Below are 24,687 nucleotides of genomic sequence, written 5' to 3'. Positions count from 1 at the left end.
AGGCAGCAGTCTAAGACTAAGTTGAAGAAAAAGTGCTGATCTACATTTGGTAGAAGGATTTTTTTCATCCAGAAGTTTTCTATACTGATGTAATCACAGACGCAATTCCTCGGCTTATACTTGTATTTATTTAACCATGTATATAGTTAGTATCCTTCTAAATTCCTTTAGAGGAAACACAATTTCATTTTTGTCTTTGTATAGCAAGTGTTTAGCATGAGGTCATGAACAGAGGACTTAATTAAATCTTGAAGCTGAAGCGTGTGTGTGTATGTGTGTGTGTGTGTGTGTGTGTGTGTGTGTGTGTGTATGATCATGCACCTCTGCACGGAGACATAGGGTCAATATATTTTGAGTTAGAGGGGACATTTCTGATTTTTTTCCCTTTTGATCTCTAAATTGAAATGATACTTGAGCTCTCTCTTTTCCTTCAGATTGACTAATGTTCCGTTTATATTGATTGTTTCCTTTTTCTAACACTTCAATCATCAAATAAGGAAGCAATTACAAGATCAATTAGCTTAGCCCCCATTCAAAGGAATTTATTCCTTTATAAATGTCATTCTGCCATTGCTTTATTTCTGGGGTTAAAGCCACCTTGTTATTTCCTACTTTGATTAGGCATTTTCAGTTATGTCCAACCTTTAATGACCCCTTTTAGAGTTTTCTTGGCAAAGATACATTTCCTATTAGGCTTTACTTTTATCAAATGTCTTGGAGCTCCTATTCTCCATTCGTAAATAGGATTCATGAAACCAGTGAAACAAAGTGTAGTGGCCAGAGTAAGAACATGTGTGTGTGTGTGTGTGTGTGTGTGTGTGTGTGTGTGTGTGTGTGTGTGTGTGTGTATGTGAGAGAGAGAGAGAGAGAGAGAGAGAGAAAGAGAGAGAGAGACAGAGGGAGGGAAAGGGAGGGAGGGAGAGAGAGAGAATATATTCATCCTCTCATTCTACTTCCCTCTCAAAGCCTAATCTATTTCCTGGATTTTTTTCTTTTTAAAAATGAATTTTTAATTTATTTACATCACTGTCCCTTCCCAATAACCCCCATGTAGGACCTTCATTTATGACAAAAAAGTACAGTTAAATCAAACAAAATGACACTGACCATGTCGGATAGTCTACCTCTGTACAGAGAAAAGGGAATTATATTTTGTCTTTGGCCCTCTGGTGTTGCTTGGTCCTTGCATTGATCTTAATTCTAATGTCTTTTAGGGTTCCTTTTATTTACCTTATTGTAGTTATTTGTGGTATATGTTGTTCTCTTGGTTCTACTTTGTATCAGTTGATAAAAGTCTTCTTAAATGTTATATTTAGCCATTTCCCATTTGATGGAGTCCAAATTTTCCAGGGTTTTTTTTTTTTTATGCTATCACAAAATACAGTACTATAAATATTTTGATATAGGGGATCTTTTCCTCTCTGTTTGATTTCCTTGTGGTATATACCCAGTAATGTTACTGGGTCAAATGGTCTGAATAATTTGATCACTTTTCTAGTACAGTTTCAAATTGTTTTCCAGAGCAGTTTGATCAATTCACAGCTTCAGCCACAGTATATTGCCCCCATTGACACTGTGTTATTTTCATCTTTACTAATTTGATGAATGTGAGGGAAAACTCAGAATTTGATCTGTATTCCTTATATTAGTGATTTGGAAAAGTTTTTCACATTCTTGTTAATAACCTTTGATGAATTATCTACTGGGGAATGGCTCTTTATCTAACACATTTGTGTGTGTGCGTGTGTGTGTGTGTGTTTCAGCTTTCTATATATCTTAAATATCATAGTTTTATAAGATAGAATAATGGGAAGATTTTTTTTTCCTATACATTTTTTATGGGATGTTAGAGTTCACAAATCTTTTTTCTGATTAGAAAAAAAAATCATTTATCAGACAAGATAATGTCAGTTCTGAACTTTAAAGAGGAATAGATAGTATATGATCAAGCTGAATTTCTAGAGGCCAGAAATGTATATGAACCAATTACCTGACTTTCTGAATAAAAAGAATTTTCATCAGATAACCTCTTATTAGGGATCAGGGTTTCTGAAAACTAATGAGTGGTGATAAAAAGAAAGCTTTACAATATTTTTATGGAAAGTAGAGCACGCTATGACTATAAAGTCATCAGATGGCTTCCACAGGTCATACATGAAAATTATTGTTGTTTCTTTATGCTTTAACCTCGTGTACAGAACCTTTGAAATAGAAGATGGCTGTATTTATGATTTTGGCAGTAGGTACCGCAGAACTCAAGCTGGGTAGGGATTTTTTTTTTAATTCTCTGGGTATATAGAAACCATGAATTTAGTGAAGTCATGTTAATTTGAATTGAAAATGTTTATGTATTGAAAAACCATGTGACTCATGGTTAATTTCACTGTGTAATTGATAGCAATTTGAGTTCCTTGATGATAATTCTAGTGTATTTTAATGACCAGTTGGCTTGAGTTTTCAGGGCATCCTTTCGAGGAAGTTAAATTTGTCCCAGGAATTCATTATTAATCAAATGAGAAAGGATAAGATAACAGAATGACTGCCTTGATTTGAAATGTGATCGAATTCAAATGAATTCAATAAGTAGTCAGGATTTACTAGAGCAAATTTGATATTGCGGATGCATGTTCATTTTAGAATAATTAAATGAGATATTTAAGAAGTGGCTTAAAAAAGCTCCACAGTACCAGTTAATTGGGTTCATATCAGTGTTACTATGATGGAGTCACTGCCTTTAGTCCAGGTGCCAATTTACAGCTTTTATTTGACACTTGTTATCTCCTTAACTGCTGGTAGATATGGTGAAATGGAAACAAGAGCCCTTTTTGAATTAACCAAAACACAGTCCTATTTCTTTAGTTGTTTTTCAATCATGTTTGACTTTTCATGACCCCATTTGGGGTTTTCTTGGCAAAGATACTGGAATGGTTCACCATTTCCTTCTCCAGCTCATTCTACAGATCAGGAAACTGAGGCAAACAGGGTCACACAGCCAATATGTGTCCGAGATCAGATTTGGATTCAGGTCTTCCTCACTCCAAGCCTGGTGCTCTATCCACTGCACCCTTTAGCTGCTCCACTGAAGAAGTTAAAATGTCTCCCAAGTTCATGTGGCTACCAGCATGACAGTGATGGTGATGATGATGATAAATAGCTAGTACTTATATAACATATTAAGGTTTGCAAGTGTTTTGCAAATATTATGTCATTTTACCCCCACTACACCTTGGAAGGGAGGTGGTATTATTAGCATAGAATAACGAAAAGAAAGGAAGCAACCAAGAAAATATGTTGAGATGTGTTACTTTGTCAACTGCATGGAAAGGGAAAGCAAGGTCAATTTCATGTGGTCAAAACAAAGAGGATTTTTTTTACTAGAGACCCTTCTGTCCAGAAATGTTGTCAGTTATCTTCCATTCTGATAGGAAAAGTATCATGTGACCTAAAGTACTTGATTACGATACAGTTACTGATTATTGTTAAACTACATTGCTGAGATAACTAGCCTCATGCCAATTTTTTTTGTTTCTTTCTACGTTTGCCTATCTTTACCAGACATCAGGGGATAATGATAGCTAACATTTATATAACACTTTGCAGTTTTAAGCACTTTATGTACTTTTAAAAGCACTATTTCATTTGACCCCTACCGCGACCCTGGGAGGTAGGTGATATCACCAATAAGGAAACTGAGGTGGACAGGGGTTAAATACCTTGCTCAGGGTCACTGTAATGCAGGAGCTTTGGGGCCCCAGTCTCTAGCAGGTTCACTTTTGATCTGGGCAACCAGAAGGATGACAGTGGAGGCATGATAAAAGGTTAATGTATTTTATTCTTTTCAAGGACTATGGATAATGTGAACACCCACTCCTACAGCATTCCCTAATTACTCTTCTCACAGGGACCAGTGAGAATAGGAGAATGAACTCCTATAGCATTCCCCTAAGTCTTGATGGGGGCCAGTCAAGACAAGCTCATATTCCAGAAATCCCCATTTATTGACCAGTGTGCACAAAGAAGGCATCTTGCCAAAAGTCGCATCATAAATTTATATTAATTCTGGCAATATCATGGTGACTTAGCATAGAGCATGGACAGTAGTCTGTTTACAACTTAAACTCAACTGTTTATATTATGTATCATTATATAATGATGTGCAAAGACAGTGAGATTGTTTACAAGCCACGATCCTGGGAACTAGTAGATTATTTATGGTCATGGATTCTGAGAACTAATATTTTAAAAAGAAAACAAACCCACCTTACATACAGTCGCATAGCTAGTTGTTTGAGGCTAGAGTTGAACTCAAGTCTCCCACTGTTCTACCTAGCTGTACCACAGGTAATAATCATCACTTTTCAAGAAACTATGATTTTATCAATGTGTATATATATTCTCCTTTTGCCAATGTCTATCCCAAGTTCTCCATATCTAAGTAGCTGGTTCATAAGTTTCTTGGACAAAAATGTTTATCAAGTAGAGCCAACCTTCTGATGATAAATTTCATAATATTTAGCAGTTTATAAAACTTTAATGCTTGGATAATGCTCTACCTATGTTAACTCATTGATCCTCAAAGCAGCCTTCTGAGATGGAGGAACTATTACATACCCGCTTTACCATTAGGAATACTATAAAGTGAGCTGAAGAAGTAAATAGCAGACCACTCCAGTATCTTTGCCAAGAAACTCCCCAAATGGGGTCACAAAGAGTTGGACAAGACTGAAAAATGACTGAAGAGCAACAAAAACCGTTGGAGTACCCTGGGTATTTGTTATCCCTTGCTCTCGCTGGGGGACACTCTCACTCCTTTAACAATTACAATTGTTTCATTTTTCTGATCTTTGAAACAATATTGGTAACACACGCAGGCAGGTGTGCACATGCACACACGTACACCAGGATAGCTAGGTGTTGCTGTGGATAGAGTGTTGTACCTGCAAACAGGGAGCTCTAAGTTCAAATTCAGCCTCAAATACTTGCCATGTGGAACATGGCGAGTCACTTACTGATGTCTACCTTAGTTTTCTCATATGTAAAAATGGAGATACAATAGCACCTACCATCCTGGGTTGTTATTAAGACTAAATGAGAATATTTATAAAGTGCTCTGCGAACCTTAACATATATATATATATATATATATATATATGGTATTATTATTAGCTATAATTCTGCACTGTATAAATGGGTAATTGTTTTGTGTGTATGTGTGTGTGTGTGTGTATGTGGCTCTGATCCTGTAATTTCATTGATGTAGGGAAACAACAAGAAAAGTTTCCTCACTCAATACCCCATTGTACTTTCTCTGAAAAGAATCATCATTAAATTTATAATAGCTATGTAGCACCTACTATGTGCCAGACAACATGTTAAGCCCTTTATAGCTGTTATGTCATTTGATCCTCATGAAAACTCTGGGACGTAGGTGCTGTTTTTATCCTCATTTTACAAATAAGGAAACTGAGGCAAACAGGGTTAAGTAACTTGCCTATAGTCACACAGCTGCTAAGTCTCTCAGGTCTTCCTGACTCCAGACCTAGGATTTTATTCACTGTACTGCCTAGAAAGTGGCCTGGGAGGCTTGTAGTCTGAGAGATATAGCATGACCTGGTGAATGGAGAGCTGGCCTGGGAGTCACAAGGACCCGGGTTTAGGTTCCATTTTTTATATAAACTGACTGCATAACCCTGAGCTAAGCTGACAACTTCTTGGTGCCTCAGGCAAATCTCTAAGACTCATGATAAATATGCCTTTATACTGTCTGATACAATTATTGCATTTTTTTTGCAGAGGTCAAAGTGCAAATGATGGAGGAACTATATAGCACTAAGCCCTCAATTGTGTTATATACATAAAAAAATGTCTTAACAAAATCTTTGGTCTCACTTGAGTAATATATACCATAGGAGAAAATCAATTTCAAGGAAAATATGTTAATTCCCTAAGATTAAGATCATTAAAGCATGTCTTGTTTTTGGTGACGATACTAGGAATAGAAATGTCTGTTTTGTTTACTCTAATCAAAAGAGGTATTTCTGTTCATCAGTGACCAGATCAAATAGGAACCATAAGAGCAAGAACTTTTAACCTTGAGTTTGTAAACTTAAAAAATAAATATTGTGATAATTCTATTTCAGTATAATTGGTTTCCTTTGTAATACTCCTTATTTTATGTTATGCATTTAAAAACATTATTTGGAGGTAATCATAAACTTCACCAGACTACCCCAAAAAAGATTAAGAAACTTTTGCATTAGAAAGAATAGATAGTAGTTACTTTCAAGAAGATATTTTTTTCCCAAGAGTACAAGCATTAACATTGTTATGCTGCTTAAGTTTGTCTTTTTTTCCCCTTAAATTACATTTTATATCCTGATTTTCCCTTGCTATGCAATTTTATATTTGTTTCATGATAACTATGAAATGTAAGTAGAAATTGCCTGGGTCAGAGGGTATTCAGATTAACATGATGAACTCTGTCAGTCTCAACATCTCTTCAAACAGAAATGCTTACATTAACTAACAAATTGTCTTTCACAGTTTTTGTCTTAAAAATGCAGATTTCACATAACCTATAAAGTCTCTTCCAGTTTAAGTCTCTGATCCTATGATTAATCATTATTTGATTTTTCCTGTAGCCTTTTTGCTTCCTAAAAGAGCTACATAACAAATATTTGTTATACTTATGTGACCTTAAGCTAATTTTGTTTTGCCAACTTGAATAGACTTAGAGTTCCAAGAGCTATATATAAAAAGAATTTATAGGATCATAATTTTCGAACTGGGAAGAGCATTAGAGAATACCAAGTCCTCTCCCTTTTATTTCATCTGTAAGGAAACTGAAGCTCAGATATCAGAAAAATTTTATGACTTCTTGAAATGTGATATTCAGGATTTCTTTTGGTCATGGTTTTCAAGGAGTCCTATAGTGCTTAAATTATTTCATCTCTGTTGTCCAAGTAAAATTATTTTCAATTTTATGACCTTGCCCTAATATTTCCTGTCATCTCATCGAGCTATAGAACTCTCTTTTCTCTGTTTTATTGTCCAGGGAGTCCACAACTTGTGTAAGGTTTTGCATCTTCTGTTCTAAGTTATTTATTCCCTTTTCAATTTCTTTCTTCCAAACTCTAATTTTAATTTCACCCTTGATCTTTTGTTTCATTTCTTTTTAGAAGCTCCTGTTGTCTTTGTTTCCAGAACATTTTTTAAAAGGTTCCACTTGTCATTATTGTGAAGTCACTTTTTCCAAGGTTGACTTTTTGACTTCTCTTACCTTGTAAGATTTGTGCTTTGTAGTTGATATCTTCTTTTGTTTACTCATATTTTCTAACTCAATTCTTAGATTGGGATTTTTTGTTCTGGCTAGCCCCCTCTGGTTCTCTTGAATAGGTTTAGTAGGTCTTGTTTGGTCCACTCTCTTCTGAAGTAAATGCTTCTGCTTTTGCTGGTGCTGATGGGAGCCACTAGTCCATAGATTAAGATCCCTGCAGCCCACACATTGGCTTAGTTTTAAAATGTAATATTATCTGTATTACTATTTTTTTTTGTCAATTTTAATCTGGTTCAGTCACACAGTATCACAGGTGATGTGTTTAATACCCCTGGTGTAGCTGATTATAGGCTCTGTTTTAATTCCAAACTTCTCTGTCCTTATGGTCCACTGTGAGTTCAGGACTCTTTTTTTCTTCTCTCAGCATGATCCTCAGAGTTAGTCTGTCCCAGTGTGATATAGGAAGTAATATTATACCTAGTCTCCTGCACAGCCCTATCCACACATGCGAAGGTGCCCAGGCACTCAGTCCTGTCTGCTTGGACAGGGATCTCTTGGAGCTTTTTTACCACCTCTTCTGTTCTTGTGATCAGAGCAGGTGGTTAATTATTAGAGCTGGCCATGCAATCATTCTGAGTGGCTTCTGGCATAGTTTGTGCTGGTTCTCATAGCATGACTCCTTTCCCTGTCTCAGCTGCTTCTGTGTTTTAGTGTGTGGATAATTCTGTCTTCCATGGTTCAACACAACCTCTACCAGTCTCTGCCTTCTTCTTGTCCTCATTTTATGTAGCTCTGGACTAGAAAGAAACTTTTTTTTTTTTGGAGTCACTGGGAATTCCATTTGTGTTTCTTGGGCCAGTTTCACATATTTGTTGGAATTTCTATGGGAAAGCTGGTCTTTTCTATGACTTTTCCTCATTGCCATCTTAACCAGAACTCCCATTTGAATCATATTATAAATGCCCCTTAAAATTTTACTGTTTAACAGAATCCTATGCTAATTTCTTCTATATGGTGAATAAATCATTCCCTAATTTATCTGTTGTTTGTTCCTTCAAGAACCTCTATAATTAAAGTTAGTGTTCATATTACTTTTCTCAAGTTAACATTGCTTCTGCCAAAAAGAGAGCTAAAGAGCTCCGGATTTAGAGTCATAAGACCTGAGTTTGAGTCCTGATTCTGGGGAGAAAACCCATAAGTCATTTAACTTCTCTGATCTCAGTTGCCTTCTCAATAAAATAGAAATGACATCTGCATTACCTGCTTTACAGTATTGTAGTAAGTAATTTTGTAAACTTTAAAGGACTATGGATATATATCACCTAACTAACAATTTATAAGCAAAAGTACTTTGTAAACCATAAAAGGCTATATGAATGTTAGATACTGTCATTAAAAGATTGTTTTAATGCCTTTAGTATGACCCCAATTTTTTAAAAAGTAAGAATACATTCAAAGGAGATAGAAAAAGTATAACTGCTACTGCTAATATTTATCCCAATAAATATTGTGAATATTTGCATTTGGGTGGGAGACAGTTGAGGTTAAATGACTTACCCAGGGTCACACACCTGTAAGTGTCTCAAGACAGATTTGAACCGGTCCTTCTGACTCTAGGGCCAATCTTCTATCCACTGTGTCATCCAGATGCCCTGATATTTGTACTTTTTTTCTTAAGGACTCAAAGTACTTTTACACAGCTTCTCATGTTATCTTCCTAGAATGGTTACTAAACAGGAAAGATGTAATGGTATTCTCATTTTCATATTCTTTCCTATTAAATGGGAGAGGTGATGGTATTCTCATTTTACAGAAGGAATTACAACATGCTAAATGGCTTTGCTAATATTACAGAGTGGCAGAACAAGGTCTTGAACCCTGGGTCTTCCTGACTTCTATCCCAGTGCTTTTTCCACTGCCTGATCTGTTTCCTTTTATTGTACAACTCCCTAAATAAATAGCATGTGACATCACCTGAAGTGATCGTCCACATGCCAGGAAGAGTTTAAAGAGGACACTTTTAGAAAATACACTGGACTGTTTTGGGGAGTTTCCAAAGACTTAGTGATTTTGCACTATTCACAATGATTGCTAGTTCCTCTGACAGATGCATCAGTGGCCAAACATAGGGCCTCTTTTCTTTTTCCACTTTCAAACTTTGACTTGTCATTCTACAGTCTAATGCAAAATCACTTTCTGTGTAATTTATCTCTTGAAAGATAGACAACCCCCTAAATATTGCTTTCTAAGGTAACCAGCCTGAGAATCAACTTGTTTTCCACACCAGTATTCTTTCAGGAATTCTATAGTAGATAGCTATGAATTATAAAGTACTATATTTCAGAAAAATCAAAAGTGCAATGACCCAAAGGCAATGCAAAAGGTACATAGTATTAAGGAAGGAGTAATATCTTTCTGATGTTGGCTTGGAAACAAGAAGTGGCATAAATGTCATATTAAGGACATCTGTGACTAGGAAAGGAATTTAGTCAGTCACGTGCCAAAAGCTAGAGACCAGGGGTAGAAAGCCTTGAATGCTGATGAACTGTTCCACTGAAAATTAGAACATGTATTGGGTAGCTGCTTCATTGAAAAGTTCCAGAAAGACATAGTCAGTTCCTATACAGCATAATTCCACCAATGTCCAAGTTCAGAGTCCCTCTTAGGCTAAGGTCTCAGGAACATTACCTTCTTGAAGCTTCCCTGTTGAACTGGCTAGGTGCACATTACATCTGCAATCCTGTCTCCAAGGTCCCCATGACTTGAATTCCCAGGTCCAGTAAGGATTGCATCACCAGCAACTGGAAGCAAAAAGGATGACTGAAACAGAACAAAGCAAAGCATCTCATAGTCCAATTCTTCAGTTACCTGTGAAGTAGATGGGATTGTTAGTGTGCACTCATATCTTCATGATCTTATTTGGGATTTTCTTGTCAAAAATACTAGAGTGATTTGCCATTTCCTTCTCCAGTGCTCCTTCCACTCCATCATACTATGCAAAGTTACTTTTTCCCCCTTGTTAGCCACTTGAAGGTCATGGCATAAAGAAAATTAATATTTTGTCTTTATATTATCCTCAGTCTTGTTCCCAAAAATGATACGGTGATTTAGATTGAACACAATGATATGATCCTTCCCTGGTATAGATCCTTCATATAAAAAGGGTAGGAAGAATAGGAGAAAAGATGTTTGGAAAATAATTAAATCAACGTCAGAGTAAGAACAAAATACAGTACCTCAGGGGATGAATCCTTTACCCTGAGAGAAGTGGAAGTTGGAGCCCAGAGATATGAAATGAACCTTTTAAGACTCCTTTTAAATTAGATCATGAAAGCAAGCAACTTCTTTTCTCTCTTGAGACCAATTAGTCTCAGGATCTGACAGACTGATTCCCATGGCAGTCATTTCAACAGGCTTCTTTCTTTTTTTCCCGCTTTGTACCTAAAGTGTGTAGAGTTTCCTTTTATCCTCTGTTCCAGTGAATAAATTTTAGTTTTCTATGTGAAACAGGTACCTTAATATATCTCAGCCAGGCCAAATTCCTGTCATCTGCTATAGGAACCTACTGCTGCTTCTTCCTTGTCTACCCCTGCCTCTCCTTCATCTTTCTCCCCCTCCAAATTCTTGGAATGTGCAAGGTTTGAGAGAGTCACCAACAAGGCTGTTCATTATCTAGGACACCCAACTCTGGGCAAGTCCATTTCAAACCAACATGTTTTGTCCCCTTTGGGAAGACTCCTTAAGCAATCTCCATCCTTCCAAGATAGAACTGATAAGATTCCACATTCCAACAAGATCATAGAATCATAGGATTTAAATCTGGAAGTAACCTGAGAGATCTAGTCAAGCCCTCTCATTTTACAGACAAGGAAATGGAGACCAGAGAGACTGAGCTCCCTAAAGTTAAAAAAGACAAGTAATAGATTCAAAGCCAAGTCCTCTGACTCCAGATTTTGAGATCAGTTTCCTCTTACCCCCACTGTCCTAATCCAATAAATGTTTATTAAGTATCTACTATGTGTAAGGAATTTGCTAGGTGCTGAGGAAAAAGGGGAAGCACACAAAAAAAATCAACCCTGCCATCAAGATTTTTTTTTTTATTTATGGGGAATACAACATGTAAACAGAGAATTACATACACAGTAAGTTGAAGAGGAGGAAGAGAATATTAATAGCTGTGGGGATCAGGAAAGACTATCTCTTAAAATATGACACATGGGCTAAGCCATGAAGAAGATTCCAAGAGACAGAGATGAGGAATCAGAGTATTGCAGACATGAGGAACAACCTGTATGAGACCCAATTAGAATCATAAATCCTGAGAATTTCAAGTAAGTTAATTCAGTTGAGATAATAAAAATACTGGCATTTGTGTAGCACTTCAAAGTTTAACTTCTCTGTTTACATGTTTTATTCCCCATAAATAAAAAAAAAATCTTGATTGACAGGGTTGATTTTTTTTGTGTGTTTCCTCTGTATCCCTAGCACCTAGCAAATGCCTTACACACAGTAGGTACTTAATAAACATCTTTACAAATATTCTCACAGAAACCTTGAGAGGTAAGTGTTATTATCTTCATTTTACAGTTGAGGAAACTGAGGCAGAAATAGATTAAATTACTTTCCCAGAGTCAGACAGTAAATGTTTAAGGCTGAATTTGAACTCAGGTCTTTCTGATCCCAGGCCTAGCACTGATCCACTGTGCCACTGAAGCATAGAGAGTCTGAAGTGCCCTGATGTCCAACAAACTGGGAAAAGTAAACTGGAGCCATATTGTAAAAGGCTTTCAATGTCAAGCTATGGGATATGTATTCTATCCTAGAGGTTTTCTGAGAGGTAGCAGGGTGTCATGGATAGGGAGCTGGCCTCAGTACTAGGAAGGCCTGTCTTCTAAGCCTTCCTCTGATAGCATCAGCACTGTGATGTCATTAGAACCAGATTAAAATGTCATTAGGAAATACTTAACAAAATAAATAGAAATACAGTACAACACAGATCATGTTAATTTGTGGCTTTGTAAGTCAGCATGCAACTTACAGGGGCCCATTTCTATTAGAGTTTGATACCACTTGTCTGTACAACTTTCTAAGACTGTAAGTGGAAAGAAGCTACATAGATAGAGGGAGTTTCCTTCTCTGGGAGATCCCTATACTAATGAAATCACAGGTTCAGGCCCTATCCCTCCAATAGAAAATAGGGAGCCACTTAAATCTCTTGGACAAAGGAATATGGTTAGACTTGTACTTTAGGAAAAGTGTTTTGGTACCTTTATGGAGAATAGATTGATGAAAAGAGATGAGTACTTAATTTTTAATATCTAATGGCTTCTCTGTGTGTTTTATTGTATTAAGTAAAAGCTTTCATTTTTAAAGAAGCACAGAAATAGCCAAATTAGGTTAGAAGATAATGAGTTAGAGGATGTTGAGTTAGAAATAGGGATCTAAGTCAGTTAAACTTAGACCAAGACTGCTCTGGATCTTACTATGATGCCATTAATGGTGATAAGCATCCCATTGTCGTCCTAGAGTGGAGGGAAAGTGTGGATCATGGGGATTCAGAAAGCTGATATGTATCCTCCCCATTCTTCTTTTCCCTTTACTCTGAGATAAGTAGAAGAAATACGACACAATGCAAGTGAATAAGTGTATTTTCACATTATAAAGATCGAAACTTTAAATAATAATTAATGAAATAAAAATAACCTACTCTGAACTGCTTGACCATTTGGGGCGCTGTTAACTTCAGCTGCTCTTTGGACAGGTATAAAAGAGAAAACGTATATTTCAACAGTTTAGAAGCTCTTAAATGCCTTAGGGTTTTTTAGCCTTAAAGCAAAGCTGGCTTCCATCTTGATACTGTTGCCCAGTGTCCTTTTGAAGGTTTGGAGTCCTGAACAAGTTGGATTCAGAAAGTTTCCTTATCGTGTAAGTCTTAACAGAATAATCTAAGATACAAAGTTTAAATGAATTCTAATTATAACACTGAATTTCCTTATAGAGGACACTGGGTCTGTTCTACAGGAATCTGTTCACCCTGAGACTTTTGAGTTATCCAAGCATGAACTATAATTAGAAACATGGAGATTTTGGTGAAAGAGGAGTGTTCTAGTTAAGCGAATGTATGAAGACCAAGAAAACATATTAGTTGAATAAATTCAATTCCATGAACTTTAATTAAATGCCTGCTGTATGCCTAGAACTTTAGAATAAGCTGAATATACCAAGTTTAACTAAGTCTCTGCCTTTATAGTGCTTATATTCTCATAGTAAAATGTATATATAGATAACTAGATACACAGTGAAACACGAGTATGTTAGAGTTTTCAAGCAAAATTTCATGAAAAATTTTTTAGAGAAGGGGAAAAAGGAATCAAGGAAAACTTCAGATGGCATTTGAATTGACTTTGAGAGATGGATAGAAATTCAACAGATACAGAATTGGGGAGAGGGCATTCCCATCATTAACAACAAGGAGAATAAAGGACTAGAGGTAGGGGAAGTATCAGATTTATAAAGGATAGGGCTTGGTTCAGAACTGCTGAGTATAATGTGTGTAAAAGATGAAAGGTAGAATGGTATAATGGAAAGAGTAGTAGCATTGAGAGTTCGAAGGCATGAGTTCAAATCCTGTCCCTACAACTTATTATATATGTGACTTTAGGTAAGTCATTCAACCTCTTTGGGGCCTAAGTTTCCTTTATGATCTCTGGTTTCTTCCAGTCTTAAATCTGTGATCCTGGATGAGTCATAAAGAATGTAAAATGCCTTAAATACCAGTCCAAGGAGTTTGAATTTTATTTAGAATTAAGGAGCCACTGAACATCTTTGAGCCAGAGGGTCAATTTGATCAGCTTGGCATATAGGAAAAATTGGTCTGGCATCAGTATAAAGTATATGTTGGAAAGAAGAAAGAGTGGTTCAGTGAAAACCTCTTAAGAAGATAAGAGTAGGTAGGACTGGACAATATTGATGGTATTTAGACTAAAGGAAAGGGGAATGAATTGGGGAGATGCTAGAGGATTTGACAGGATTTGCTAAATACTTAAATATGAGAAGTGAGGGAAGAAGAGGAGCTAAAAATAATATCAAGGTTTCAAACTTGGGCTACTAGGTAAAATATTATGTCAAAGACAGAAACAATCATGTTGGAAAAGGGAACAAAGCTAATCCGGGGCCAGGCTGGAAGCAGGGTTGGCTTTTTGGAAGCTGCTGCTGAATCCAGGGCTCTGTAGCTTACATGCCCATCAGTGACCATTGGTCTGTGATTGGTGGTGAGAAGATTGGAGGAACCACCTCCACAAGGGTTATTCCCTTCAAGGATGGCCACAAGGGCCAAGCCGGAAGCAGGGCCAGTACTCTGGAAGGTGCAGGAGATGGGAGTGGGGTAGGGATGGGGCTACTTTTCCCTGAATTCTTGGGCTCAGGGTCCTGAATTGGGGAACTTTTTTTTTTTAGGATAGAGAAAACCTGAGCTTGTTTAGGGTCAAAAGGAGACAATGGAAGAGAATTTAAAGATTTATGAAGTAGAAGAAGAAGAAATAATGCCCTCAGGACAGCAAGGTCCTGAAGAACTAGAAATAATTCACTTGTCACCAGAGAGAAAAAGGAGATAATATGTCTTGGTGCCTTAAAAAATGGTTTTTTGTTTGTTTGTTTGTTTTGGTGGTGGATTGGTTGGTTTTTCAGAAGTACTTAGGGTTAAGTGACTTGCTCAGGGTCACACAGCTAATATCTGAGACTGGATTTGAACTCAGGTCCTCCTGACTCTAGGGTCAGCATTCTATCTACTGCACCACCTAGCTCCCTGCCCCTACTTAAAACGTTTTAAGGAATGAAAGAGAGAAGTTGAGAAAGCTCAGCTTTAATAATCTTGTTGTTCTAAATGGAGTGCGATAGTAAACCATGTTCTCTAAGTGTGGGGTTTGGAAGTAAAGTTAGAAGATTTTAAAAGAATGAATAAGTGGGAGGAAAGGGGGGCAAGCAACTTGTCTTTGTTTCCCCAAAGTTTAGCATATAGTAGGAACTTAATAAATGCTTGTTAAGTTGGGAAACCATTAAGAAAATTCATGAGCCAATCAAAGCACTGGTATCAAGGAGGATGGGGTTCAAGAGAAACTCTAACACTGTGACTTGAAAGCAGATTGAAAGTCTACTAGATCTTCCCATCAATGAACATGGATTTGACCCAATAGACATTATTGCTCTCCCTTTGATGACTCCAAATCCTAGATACTCAGAGGTCTCACTCAGCAGGCAAGCTTTTGTGTTTCCATGTTTACAAAGTATTCCTGGTGGCTGAATTGACTTTTCTTTGTCACTCAGCTCCAGGCAACACAACTAGTTTTGCTGCCCCTGGAATTAGCCTCAGACTTGACACAAGAGATAATTCTGGAGCTGCTATTAAGCATCCTCTAGCTACACTCCTCTCTCTGGAAAGCAAGACTTTGAAATGTAATTATATGCTTTGTCTCTCTGTTCCTAAAACAGGGAGAATTGTCTGGCTTTATTTGTTTATTTCATCTTTTATTGGGAATATGGAATGCTCCTGGGTCCTATATCTGTTAGATATCTTCCTGAAGGTCAGGGCTCAGTGATTCTTTGATAATAATAAATGCTTGTTGAGTTGATAAGGGTCTGGTGTATCCTAAAGTCTCATTCCACAAATATTTGGCTTCTCCTTCTCTTATTTCCCCTTTTCCTTCTGCTACAGAAATAGAAGAACCATTCCCTACCCCCACAAGACTTTGGACCATTCTGTACATTTTGTTTCATAGGATGCCATGGCTGGTGACTGCATCACCCAATGAACAGATTACTGGTAATTAGCCCAGTCTTCCGAAAGTAGATACAGTCTCATTACAGCATACAGGCCTGTGCTCACTGCCTTTCTGGCTTGGTAGAACCTACACCATTTTTGCTCCTGTGCCTTAGAGAACCCAGCATCATCCTCATGCCAGTCCTCTGGGATTCCTCTCAATTCTATACTATAAAAACCTCATTCATTGATTTGAACCTGCCTTAGAGTGAAGTTGATCTTTGCACTACCCATCACAAGCTAAGGAAGTTGACTATATAAACAACACTGTAGTGGCAAGATATAACTACTTAGGGGAGAGAATGAATAAGCATTTAATAAGTGCCTGTGATCTGCCAAAATACCGTGCTAAGAGTTTTATAAATATCATATCATTTGATCCTCACAACAACAACTCTGTTAGATAGGTGCTATTATTTTTTCTTGCCCAGGGTCACAGAACTAGTAAGTGTTTTAGACAGTATTCGAACTTGGTTCTTCTTGCTTCTAGGTCTAGAACTCTATCCATGGCTTCCACCTGGTTGCCAAAGAGAATTAAACTACCTTTAAGCCTTTAGATCTAATTTCTTTACAAACCATACGCTAATTCCCAGTGGTTTTGCATAATACTAAAAAATTTAAAGGCTATTTGTTGGCCCTTTCTCCGGCAGGAATTTGTTAATTTCTATAAATGCATTTATAAAAGCTATTGTATAGTTCATCCTACTCTTTCTCAGAATCTGCTTGAATTACCAATGTTGTGTTACTTATTTGGCACCAAACAATCAAGAGTCAACTATGGGATCAGAAAGGATTTTAGGAAGATTAAGTTTTGAAAGTGTATATCTGCATAGGAAAGCTGGAACAGCATGGAGTCTGTGAATATTTGTGTGGGAGACGTAGTGTGTATCCATATGCATGCAAAGTAATAAAGTATCATGGAGTCTTCAGTCATTCCCGCAGAACTATTATCCTCCAACCGTTCTTGGTTACAAAGAACATTCATTTTCTGATTCACGTATTAAATTTCCCTCCCATACAAAAAAGTAAGAGTTTAATGTACTCTCTGTGCCTGTTTTCTTGAACACAGGTTTTAGAAGTTATTCTATCCAAAACAGAAACTGGATAGTGATATTGATCAATTCAATATCTGTGCTTAAAAAAAAGCAGTCTGACATGTGGCCTTAGACTATGTTGTTGTTCAGCTGTTTTCAGTTGTGTCCCACTCTGTGACCCCATTTAGGATTTCCTTGGTAAAGATACTAAAGTGGTTCACCAATTCCTTTTCCAACTTATTTTACAGCTGAGGAAACTGAGTCAAACAGGGTTAGGTGACTTACTCAGGGTCACACAGCTAGTAAGTGTTTAAGGCCAGATTTGAACTCAGGAAGAAGAGTCTTCCTGACTCTAGACCAGCATTCTATCCCCTGTACCATCTAGTTGCTCCCTGAGATCACAACAAGATTTTAAACCACTTTTTATCCTCTTATTCTACATGGTCCCTTCGCCCTTCCTAGAATTGTTAGATTTAAGTTGTTAACTGCTGTTACATTTTTAATACACTTCCACTAATTGTGCTTTCCAGTAGTAGCGGCACCCAGTTTTTGCAGCAGCATCTTGACTTTCTCTCCCAATAAAAGCTTCTACATTACTTAACATGATGCCAGTGTATTTTTTTAAAGCATATAGTGAGTGAAATTTATGAAGACATCATCAAATAAACCAAGGCTGTTCTTAACTTGGTTCTCAGGGACTAAAATTTAAAAGTCAGTTGACGTTTTTTTTTTCCTGTACAGTTGACTGGGCTATCCTCAGAATACCTGAATAAATTTGGGTGTTAATATCTTTTCATTCCATTTAAAGAAAGTTGCAGACCTTTCTACAGGAGAATGAATATTTAAATTTCAGATTTATCATGCCAATATGTGATATTCCCAAAACCTTGAGTTTTAAGGGTCTCGTTTATTCCATAAACATTACCTAAGTGCCTTCTATCCCCAGGGATTTACTGAAGATACAAAGATTCAGTTCCTGGCCCCAAGGAATTTACAGTCTGCTATGGATATGACTGTTATAGAAATAATTCAAACATAAGAAAGGAAACTAGCATTATTAAGTGCTTACTATGCTGCAAGTACTGTGTTAAGTTCTTTTATCTCATATGATGCTCACAACATCCCTCTTAGGTAAGTGTTCTTATTATGCCCATTTCACAGATGAAGAAACTGAGGCAGAGGTCAAGTGACTTGCTCATGGTCACACAGCTAGCAGGTGTCTGAATTTGAACTCAGGTTTTCTTGATTTCAAATGCAATGCTCTATCCACTGGGCCGCAAGCTGCCAAAAGAGGAAATCTGAGTATTTAGGGACCTCTGTTGTCTCCTAGCTCCCATAAGAGTACCACAAAGCTTTGCATCGTGCAAGTACATTGTAGTACTTATTTCCCATGTGGTCACATGTGTTCAGGCTCTCTGCATCACCTAAGGTATATTTTCCATTTGTTCAGTCTAGTTGGCCAGAGAAAACAGTTACCCTAAGTGCCGTAATCTGAATATCCTATACCAGAAAGAAGCCTGTGACAAGAGAAATCGTATATATATATATATATAAATTTCTCAGGAAATAGTTATATGTTGGGCTTTATGGACCATTTCATTTCCTTTATTTTCATTTTTATCATTAGTACTTTTTTTTTTAATTTTAAGGAATATTAACACCATTTTCCCCCAACATTTTTTTCTCCCTGGGGGATGTGAAGAAGTCTTCCTTTGTCGTGGCTGTTAGTTTTTTGTCATATGGAAGAAGCCAAGGTTATTCAGTCAGTTCCCAAATAAGACAGTTAAGTTTTCTCTGTTTTATAACCACAAACTGCACCCTTAGTCATTACAGATGAGGAACCTGGTAAGACTATGAATGATGATCCATTCGATTAATTAAATGTTTACAGAGCACCTACCCAGTGCGTCATTAGTTTTGAGGAACACCAAAAAGACTGTAATTCAAGCTCCTGCTCTTTTGATTCTCCCCCTCTGAAGCATCCCTTGCATGTATCTCCTCTTTACACACATGACCACCACCATGGTGCAGAGTTCATCTCCTCTTACCTGGCCTGCTTTAGGAAGCCCCTAGGTAACCCAGTGGATTAAGTGCTGGGACTCAGAAGAGCAGAGTTCAAATCAGACCTCAGGCACTTCATAGCAGTGTTTCCCTGGGCAAATCACTTAATCTTTCTGACTGCCTCAGTTTCCTCAACTGTAAAATAGGGATAACAGCACCTACTTCAAGGTTGTTGTGAGGATCAAATGGAAGTCTGCAAATATGAAAAGGATTTTTCAAGCCCTAAAGAGCTATATAAATACTAGTTGTTATTAATGGCATCCTATCACCCCTTACATTAAAATACCACATTAGTTGCATCAGGAAGGGATGATCCTCCTTTTTTTGCTTCTGAATTTTGTTCTTAAGAGTCTTGGATCATGGTTCCCCAGGAGTACTTGAGGTTCTCCAACTTTTCCAATTATTTACAAGGTGACAAAGGAGATGCTAAACAACAGGAAGAAGATTCATTCACCATCCATCCAGGAAGCATGTGAGTGGTCATTGCTAGGGGAGTGCTTGCATAAGGCATAGTTCCTGATTACCCATGATGATGTCTGATTTCCTTAGCGTTTCTGGAGTACCACTGAGTACTTTGTAACTCCGGAGGGCTTCGATGAATTTTTTTTGTATGTGTACATATGTTTGTGTATACATGTACATATATATGCACATATACATTTTTTTATTATGGGCATTCCTGAATAAATCCCTTCCCCCACCACAAAAAATCTCTCCTTTATAAAGGAAAAAAAATCTTGGAGAAGTAGACAACAATAGGGACCTTTTGTAACTGTGTATGCAGCGTTCTACATCCTTAGTCCATGAGCTACTTATTAGAGAGAGGTGCTTCTTTATCTTTTCTCCAGGGGAAAGACTGGTCATTACAGTTACTCAGTATTCTACTGTATCTTACTGTCTTTTTCATTTCCCTCATTATAATCATTGTGTTCTAATTCTGCCTACTTCATTCTGTATCAGGTCATACACACATTACCATATTTTTCTGAAATCTTTACTTATCACAGCACATTATTTTTGTGTGCGTGCTCTCTCTCTCTCTCTCTCTCTTTCTCTCTTTCTCTCACCACCATATATTGTTATCCCTCATGTTATAGGCACCTCCTTTTTCCATGTTTTTGTTTTGTTTTTTTGTTTTACTACTATAGGAAGTATGGCTATGTGACTAAAAACAATTGTGGTACATGAATGTCACAGAATATTATTATGCTGTAAGAAATTACGAATCTGAAGAATTCAGAGAAGCATAAGAAAACAAATGCAAAATAAAATTTAATAAATGTAAAGGCAAAAAGAGAGAGAAAAGAAAATGCGCTTCTGTGCAAAGATGGGGAATCTATGGGTGTGGAATTTTAGAAGTATCTTTTTTAATAACATTTTATTTTTTCCCAATTACATGTAACAACAACTTTTAAGATTTAAAAAAAAGTTGAGTTCCAAATTCTCTCCTTTATTCTTCTATGAGACTGTAAGCAATTTTATATAGGTTATACATATACAGTCATGCAAAACATATTAGAAATATCTTTAAGAAAGTTCTTCTCTGACTATTTTATTATATATGTGCTCTTTTTTTTTTCTCTTTTACCTCCCTGGGGCACATGTGCAGAACTGAATGAAACCGTCACCTCAAACTAAAACAGCATCCGAAACCCTCCAGCATTCCTACGGCCCTGTTTTCTGGCTAACTGTATCAGGCCTACTAGCAGTAGTGTAACTTTCTCACTAATTGGATAGTTAAATAATTTATACCATTACTGACCATCCAAAGGCCCAGTGACACTGATGAAAAGAGCTCCTCCCTCTATGTATTTCTAGGTCCCCTTTACCCTTACATGATATCTTGGCATACCAGTCTTGCTATTTATTTCTTCTATCTTAAGCATTATCTGATGTGGCCTGTATACTCTGTGTTTTCTCCATTGACTTATAAACGTATTAAAAATGTCTAAGATTGAGGAATTTACCATCCCTTAGCAGTTAGATGACGATCAATAAAAACCAATCCATAAGAAAAAAAACTTTTTTTCTGCCCACACACCTTTTCTATAGACCATAGCTAGTCCCCACAGAAATGGAATTATATGGTGTTTGCATCTAATACCAATGGAAATTTAATTTCTGTTAAAAAGCTGACTGTAGCTAGATGTAATCCATCCCAGACATAGAGTTAAATGGCACAATAAATTTATTTCAAAACAAAGCTGTTGTATATAATAGCATTACATATCTCGTGTTCATTGAAGAGAATGAGCTATAATTTTTTTCCAGTTGCTACTCTGCAAGTCATTGGCTGTGCCTGGACACAGTGTCCACTGATAATTCCCAGCTCCAACACTAGCTATGTGACTATGGACAAATAAATCGTTTACCTTTCTGAACCCTTGAAGTCCAGCTTCTTCCTCTTTGAGATAATACTTGCTCTGGCTATCTCAGTGGTGTCATGTAGGCAAGTGAAGAAGAACTTTATAAACCTTAAAGCACTATAAAAGTATGAATTATTATTATTAACTGTTGGCTTTACCAATGGAAAACACAGTGGCATTTGATTCTTTTGAGATTTGGCAGATTTTTACTTTCTACTTCTGTCAGTCACTGTTGAATTTAGAAAGCTCTATTCACTCACAAAATCTGATTTTCTTTGTCATTTTCTGCCTGCTAATGCAGAGTGATGATCAGTTTCTGCTGAGACTCCTTTGTTTATATGGCAGAGATCACAGGAGAAGAAGCCTAAGCAATAAGACATACCATAGTCTCACTGCTTATCTTTTCTTTGAAAGAGTCATTCATTCTGATTTGGAACCAAAGATTCTCTTCTTGGATAAAAACCATGATTTCCAGTCCCTTGACCCCTTCATTCTCTCCCAAGCAATCTCCCCTGCAATAACTGTTTTCTCTTCTCGTCTTGACATTTTGAGGAACAAGTTCAACTCCACACTGTCCTCTCTTAAGTGCCTCGCTGCCTTAACCTATCACAGATTACACCCAGCCAAGCTTCAGCCTTAGACCACTCTCTCCATTTGCTACTTTCCCTCCTACAAATGTGTTGCTAAATGAAGATGAAATCACAAAACCGTTCTGACTGCATTCACTACAAATTTATGTTACACAACTACAACTGGGCTCTCACTGCTGCTGAGCAATCTTAGTATACCTCCTTTATCAACTCACTATCTCACTCTCCACAGTAGCTCTTCCAAACCTTTTCATCCCTCCTCAAACCTCCCATCGTTCCCTCTAGCCCCTCTCTCTCCGCTGAAAATCTTGTTTCATATTTTACAGAAAAAAATTGAGGCCACTTGCTATAAGCTCCCTCTTTTCCTCTCTTCCTCATCTCCTGTCACTCAAATACTCCTGTACACTTTCTCACATGATGAAGTAGACTTACTCCTTAACAAGGCTAAGTCCTCCATTTGTTCAAGCAGTCCCACTTTATCCTGACTCCTCCAACACAATGTCCCTTCTGACATTCCCATCATTCACTTATTTCCATTCTCTCCCCATTTACTGGTTCCTTCCCTTTTGCCTACAAATGTGCTATTTCTCCTCTATCCAAGAAAAAAAAATCACTCAGTTCTTCCATCCTTGCTATTATCCTCTATCACGTCTGCCCTTTGTATCTAAATTAATTCAAAAGACCATCTACAATAGATGCCTTCACTTTCTTTTCTTCTACTATTTTATAGTCAGTCTTCTGGCCTTATAATTCCACCAAAACTTCCCTCTCAAAAGTTACCAGTGATCTCTTAGTTGCCAAATCCAGTGGCCTTTTCTCTATCATCATTCTCCTTGACCTCTCTGTAGCCTTTGACACTTCTGATCATTCTTTCTTCCTGGATGTTTTCTTCTCTCTAGGTTTTCAGGACACTACTTTCTCCTGGTTCTCATTCTACCTGACTGCTTCTTCTCTGTTTCCTTTGCTAGATTCTCTTCAGATCCTACCCTTTAAACAGAAGTTCTCACAGTTCTTTTCTTCTCCATCAATACTACTTTACTTGGTGATCACATCAACTCCCATGGATTTATTACCATCTATATGTTGATGATTCTCAAATTTACCTTTCGTCCACCATCTCTCTGCTGACCTCCTCTCTCGCATCTTCAAGTGCCTTTCAGATATCTTGACTATCCAGTAGACCTCTTAAACTCAACATGTCAGAAACAGAACTCATTATCTTTCCCCTTAAGCCCTTCCTTTTTCCTACCTTCCCTCTTACTATGGAGGGTGACACTATCCTCCCAATCCCTTAGACTTGTAATCTAGGAGTCATCCTGAACTCCTTACTATCTGTAACCCCTCCCCCCCCAGTTTCCAATTTGTAGCCAAAGCCTATAGATTTCACCCTTGCAACATTTTTTGAATATGTGTAAACTCGAATGACCAAAAGATGCCAAGTTGACTTGGATTTTACTGGCTCCCCTTCCCTTCCTCCCTCCCCTCCCCCCCCCCCCTCCTCTATCCTCTCCTGTCCTCTCCCAAAACCTTAAACCTACTGCATTCTGAAACTGGGACTCCACTGGGGCCCTGCCTGAGGGCTCCTCTGGACCCTCCTAGCTTGAGAGTGATTATCAGTAGTAACTGTTGCTCTTTCCCACCCAGCCTGATGTCTTTCTTTTTCTTGACCTCATTAAAGGGGCCAGGCCCTGACTACTTCTTAAACAGGCCTATTCAATGAATGGGTGTTGCCTCACCCTAAGTGAGTACCTGCATAGACCTTGGCCAAAAAGGGCCAAGGTCTCCCAGTGCATCCTGGGTCATCTCCAGTCATCCTGAGGAATATCTGGTCACTGGATTCAGATGGCTCTGGAGGAGAAGTGAGACTGGGGACCTGCACAGCCCTCCCTCACTCAAAACAAAGTCAAGTGTAAGTCATGTCATCATTTCTCTGATGGCATGGTCTTCTTCAGCAGTGAAGGATGACCACAAAGCCCCATGCTTGAAATGTTCTTTCTCCCCTGCTCCTCCTACTAGCCTTCACTCTGTTGATTCTGGGGCCTTCCTTATGGTAATTACTTCTAGTGTCTTCCCTCTGTTAATTATTACTTCCTACTTATCCTGAATATGACTTGTGATATATATATATTTGCATGTTGTCTCCCCTGTTAGATTGTAGACTCCTCGAGGGAAGGGACAGCCCTTTGCCTCTTTTTGTATCCCCACTACTTAGCATAGTATCTGGCACAAAGTAGGTGCTTAATAAAATGTATGTTGATTTTTTTTTGAAAGGATTGAGCTTTTTAACTTTTAGGGCTATCTAAGAGTGAAGTAGGCTGCCTCAGGAAGTACTCTGACTTCCCCATCACTAGAAGTTATAGGATCACAGACTTAGGTTTGAAGTGGTTGTAGAGACCACTGAGTCTAACTCCCTTATTTTATAGATGAGGAAACTGAAGCAAAGAGATGTGAAATGACTTGCTCAAGTCACATAGCTAGTAAGTATCTGAAGCAATTCAGGTCTTTCTGATTTCAGGATACAATCTAGTTATTCAAGTGGAGGCTA

The 24,687-nt window shown here is 37.6% G+C and overlaps 1 protein-coding gene across 4 annotated transcripts in view; it reads left to right on the top strand.

The window, feature by feature from the left end:
- STXBP6 (syntaxin binding protein 6) overlaps positions 1–24,687 on the top strand; it is a 351,813-nt gene that overhangs the window by 313,162 nt on the left and 13,964 nt on the right. The gene's annotated exons all lie outside the window — the stretch shown is intronic.

The sequence above is a fragment of the Notamacropus eugenii genome, chromosome 7 (assembly GCF_028372415.1).
Source record: "Notamacropus eugenii isolate mMacEug1 chromosome 7, mMacEug1.pri_v2, whole genome shotgun sequence".
Classification (NCBI taxonomy): Eukaryota; Metazoa; Chordata; class Mammalia; order Diprotodontia; family Macropodidae; genus Notamacropus; species Notamacropus eugenii.
This window is presented reverse-complemented; position numbering and strand designations above follow the sequence as displayed.